This window comes from Marmota marmota, unplaced genomic scaffold, assembly GCF_001458135.2.
Source record: "Marmota marmota marmota unplaced genomic scaffold, marMar, whole genome shotgun sequence".
In the NCBI taxonomy this organism is placed as follows: Eukaryota; Metazoa; Chordata; class Mammalia; order Rodentia; family Sciuridae; genus Marmota; species Marmota marmota.
In genome coordinates, this window is record NW_026000221.1 from 5933213 (window position 1) to 5938752 (window position 5540).

The 5540-nt window shown below is 36.1% G+C and overlaps 1 long non-coding RNA gene across 2 annotated transcripts; it reads right to left on the bottom strand.

Moving 5' to 3' along the window:
* Positions 1-226: 226 nt before the first annotated feature.
* On the bottom strand, positions 227-4070 carry LOC107144759. Of its 2 annotated transcripts, XR_001503825.2 has the most exons (3): positions 2674-4070; positions 496-568; positions 227-392 (listed from the first exon to the last, which is right to left on the bottom strand). It is a non-coding gene; the product is annotated as an uncharacterized LOC107144759 (long non-coding RNA). The 2 variants fall into 2 exon arrangements; XR_007343478.1 differs by having other exon boundaries at positions 227-568.
* Between the last annotated feature and the right edge of the window lie 1470 nt (positions 4071-5540).

Consider the following 5540-nt stretch of genomic DNA (forward strand, 5'->3'; position numbering starts at 1 on the left):
CAGAGGACATTTTTCAGCTCCAGCTAGGTGGTGGAGGCCTCACTGTGGCAGAGGGTCAGAGAAAGGAAGGCAAAGCCTTGCTCCTCTCCTCCTCTTGCGCGCATATCCTGCGTGGGCGGTGGAAATGGGGTTCCCCTGGGTGGAATGGGCTGGCTGAGAAATAAAAGCTAGGAAAAATAGAACACCAAAAAAAAAAAAAAAAAAAAAAACCTCAGGACACAGAAAGTAGTTTCAAAAGCAGGGGCAGGACAGGCAAGCCAACTGGTGCCTGCTTTATTTATATCGGGAAACATCAAAGGCCTTCCATAGAATATTCTTCACCAAAAAAGGTTAAAGGTGGGCTGTTCGGTTCCCAGAGGGTTACACCCATTTTCGGAGCTATTGTGAGGTATCTTCCTAGCAGAGCAGAGATAAAGGTCATGTGCATTGGGCAATCTATTGCCCTGGGAGAGCCACGGATAGTTCGCAAAGCCAAACCTAAATCTCCCTGGCTACCATCCTGAGAGAAGATCCTCATGTAATTCACGGATGGCTTCCCACACTCCTCAGCTGGCCACTTTGTGTAATTCTAAACAGAAATCAGGAGTGACTTTATTTAGTTAGAAAAATGTATTTGTCTTAGGTATATTAAAAAATATTTCCAAGCTTTTTTTTTTTAGGTATATTCTTTCCATGTTATTGACTTAATAATACTGCAAAAATATTACTTGAGAATGATCAGTACAACTGCAGTGTAGATCTGAGGGCACTGTCCATTGTGCAAATGTAGTACAGAAAAATCAGGGCAGTCTACTCATAACATTTCAATTTCAAGCTTCTGATGGGTATTAAAAATGATTACAAGGAATTTAAAAAATAATGAAAAAAACACCTTGAGGGTGTCTCTTTAAATTAGGAAACCCAAATTAAGAAGCACATCAATACTTTTAAGGTAAATTAGAATACAGAACACATGTGACCCATGAAAGAGTGACCTTGATAAAAATTGAGAATGGGAGGCGATCTTGTTCCGGTCCTTCTGATACACAATATGGTGGAGCTTTGTTGACCAGCTCAGTTTCCTGGCTATATGCAGTAATTCAAGGATTCAGTGTTTCTCCATGTCTTCCTGTGTCAGCAGTGAGCTAGGTACCAGGAATCTGAGAAGACAGAACAGCATCTGGGCATTTTCTTCCATGCCCTGACCCCTGAGGGGGACAGACAATGAAAGGGACACTGAGACTGGAGTGGAAGGAGAGATCTCCTCCCAGGGAAGTGGAATCTCATGGGGAAGGTCGTTTGAGTTGTTGTAGGCTGCCAAAAGGTAGAGATGGGTATGTCTCTTCTAGGGGCAGCCTGAAGAATATGTGGAGGCTCAGAGAAGCATATGGAGAATGGTTTGTTTCTGTTATGGCTGAAACATAGGCGGGTAGAGGAAGGGTGTGGTGGCAGAAAGTGAGGCAAGACAATGTGGCCTGAGACTGGCTTGCGATTTGTGATTCTAAGTCAAGAATTTGGACTTGATTTTTTATACTCTATTACCTCTGTGTGTAGAACACCTGCTGAAAAATGTGTGCTAATGTGATATTTACCAGAATGACGAGCAAGAAAGGATATGTCATCTTTTTAAAAAAATATGTCTATCAACCTCATGACCTGACAGAAAAAGTTCAGTTGAAGATTCCCTTTGTAGTGAGGATGCTTGATTTTAATAACCCAGGTACATTCCTAATTTCTACTACCCCATCCTCAAATACACCCACTGCCCTTATAGCCGATGTTAAAATGTAGGCAGATGCAGCCACTCATCAAGTTTCCGGCTAAAGTCAGTATGATAATGTTCTGCTTCATCAACCGAGGAATGAAGAATATGAAGGACTTTTGTAATTTAATTCAGAAAATCTGGCAAAATCTCAAATCTTTAAAACTTTGAGTGCAAAATTAGTTGTTCAGAAACAAAGCCAGATGTGAATATAATACAACATCACCAGTCATATATAGCATAGACCAATTACTCAACTATTGAGATATACAATATAATGAGGATTAAGTAAGCTCTTTCTTAATGAAGTATGGTGGCAGTGTGAAAATACCATGAACTCATGAGCTCATGAGGGTGGGACGGATCTAGGCTCAAATGCCTGCTGTTCTACCTTCTGGTTTTAGGAGCTTCAGCAATGGATTCATTCTCTGAATCTCAGCTACCACAGCTGTAAGATAAGAATAATGATAGCTAGTGTCCAGGGCCACTCAGGAAGAGTTGTCCTTTTCAAATCCATCCTGCTATACCTTGGAGCACAGACCAGTGTTTTATGAGGACGTAGACCACGTTTGATGTTGCTTAATTTGATCTCTGGCACATAGCTGGCTCTCAATAAGTATTTAGGGAAAGAAGGGAGCCTTAAAGATCATCATTTTTAGCAGTTCTAAATGTATTTTGCCACAGCCATCAGATCTAGAGCAAATTTATAAACAATAGGGGCGAGAGAGAAAGAGGGAAGGAGAGCGAGGGGTACATATGAATGAATAACTGGAAATTCATATGTAACTGACATTGTCTAGGGCCACTTTCTCTCCTCTGTGCATGCCTCTGTTTCCAGCTGGCATCCCTCTTGCTCTCCAATAACTTGCAATTTAACATATTTTGTGAAGAGAAAACCGAGAAGGAAAGAACTCCAGTAAATTCACACTCACCTGCCACTGCTCGGAAAGGAGCAGGTGGTATAGCCCCTGCAGTGCTGGGCAGGAGGTGATGCAGATGCTGGTCTCTCCTCCGGGCTCTTCTTTCCAGTGTCAGAATCTAAGTAAGAATATTTTACCAAATATTTGGGAGTGAGAAACGTGAAAACCAGAGACATAAAGCAACTTGTTCAAGGTTAGGCCTGTAACTAACAGGATAATTTATTTTTTGCATATTCGGGTTCTAATTTTGCTATCAAGGGAAACATAACGACATAAAATACATTGGAGTGTTTGACAGAAGTTCCAGTGAACTTTTCCTGGCTTAGGATAGGGTGGGGGTGAGGAAGTTATTTCTACATTTAATTTCTTTAATAGATAGAGGACTATTCAAAATATGTTTCTTTTTAATGAAACTTTTGAGTCTTTCAAGGAATTTTCTCACTCTGCCTCTTTTGATAAATTTATTGGTATAAAATTATTTGTAATATCATCTGAATTAATATAGAAAGAGCATTTAACAAAATTCAAAGCCCTTTCATGAAAGAAAAAAACCACTCCATTCTTGGGGAATAGTAAAAAAATACTATTTTATTAAATTACATAATAAAAACCATACTGAATATCTTAATGATGAAAAGGCTGAATGCTTTTCCTCTAAGATGAGGTGCAAGACAAGGAACTCATCTCTGCCCACTTCTATTCAACAGAGTAATATAATTGCTAACCAGAGTAATTGGGCAAGAAAAAGAAATAACAGGGATCCAAATCAGAAAAAAAGAAGTAAAGTTATCTCTGTTCACAGATGATATCTTGTACATAGAAAACCTTAAGATTACACACACATACACACAACTGTTGGAATTAATAAATCCAGCAAAGTAGGATACAAAGTCAACACACCAAATCAGTTGCATTTCTACACACTTACACTGAGCAACCTGAAAAGAAAAATTACAAGAATCTGTTCCATTTATAGTAGCATAAAACAGGATAGAAGGTGAGAACCCATAAAACTCATCATCAAGAAAACAACCTTAAATAAAATTGGCTAAAGTACTTGAACAGACATTTCTCCAAAGAAAATATACAAATAGTATATGAAGTATGAAGAGATGTTTCACATCACTAATCATTAGGGAAATGCAAATCAATAAGGTCTTACCTCACACAGGTTAGTATGGCTGGGATGACTGTGATGAAGAAACAAAACAAAACAAAACAAAGTAACAAGTATTGACAAAGATTTAGAAAAACCAGAGTCTGGGGTACTGTTGGTGGGAATGTAAAATGATACAGATGCTGTGGAAAACATTATGAGAGTTCTTTTTGAAAATGAAAACAGAAATCACATAATCCAGCAATTCCATGTATGGATACATTCCCCCCACCCCCCCGAAGTGAAGGCAAAATGTTAAAAAGATACTTGTGTACCCATGTTTATAACACCATTATTTACAACAACAAAAACATGGAGGTGATCTTAGTATTAATCAGTAGATGAATGGATAGGCAAAATGTGGCATAAACATACAATAGAAAATTATTCAGTCTTGAAAAGGATCAAAATCCTAATGTATGTTATACAACATTAGACATTACTATAAATAAAATAAGCAACCAGAAGAAGACAAATCTTGTGGGATTCTACATATATTAGTTACTCAGTCAAAATCATAGTGACAGAAAGTAGAATGGTGTTTGTCATAGGCTTCATGAAGAAGAAAATCAGGAGTTATTGCTGAAAGGGTATAGAATGTCAGTTTCGCAAAGTGAATATACCAATGGAGATGCATAATAGTGGCAAAGGTTGCATGACAATATGATTATATTTAATTCTATTGAGATTTACACTTAGAAATGTTTAAGATAGTAAATTTGGTTGGCTATTCACCACACTCAAAAACTGGAAAAAAATTATTACATATTTTCTTATTTTCCATTTGATTCTATAAGATTTCTAGTGATGTCTCCTTTTAAATTCTTGCTTCATCTATGTCTAGTTTCATTTTTTGAAAAAAAAACCACATTGATTTCATTGATTTTTGCTTATATTTTATTATTCTTTCTACCTATTATGTATTTAATTTGCCCTGCTACTTTTTTATGACATAAGTTCAGATAATTGATTTTAGACATGTTTTTCTCCCTTGAATAAGGGTTTGAAACTATAAACTTTTAAGTGCTGCTTTAGTTGAATCTTACAAGTTTTGAAATTCTATCTTTATTTTCAGTCAGTCCAGAATATTTTATAATTTCCCTTATTTCTTTTTTGCCTGAGTTTTTGAAGTGGTGTTTAATTCTTTAATGTTTAAAGAATTTAATACATACATATATGTATTAAATTATATATATATATACATATATATATATATATATATATATATATATATATACATACATATATGTATATATATATATTAGAATAATTTGGGACTTATGGAAAACTGAGCAGAGCATACAAAGAGGAGTTGGGTTTCTCCTCTCTGTTTTGCTCATGGATTCTCTTATTATTTAGCACATTGCATTTTTTTTTACAATTAATGAACTGATACATTATTATTAATTAAAATACATAGTTTAATTTTGTATTCACTTTTTGTGTGAACAATTCTGTGAGTTTTGTTAAATGTATTGTTTACCTGTGTCATTAGAGTATTATATACATCTTCAAATCTTTTTTGCTCCATCTGCTCATTTCTCTGTTCCCACCTCAAACCCTTTGTCCTTTTACTGTTTCTTGTAGTTTTGTCTATTTTGAATGTTGGAATCATATATCCTGTAGCCTTTTCAGAGTTGGTTCTTTCACTTAGCAATATGAGTTTTAAATTCCACAATGTCTTTTTATGGCTTGACTCCTCCTCTTCCTACTCCTCCTCCTC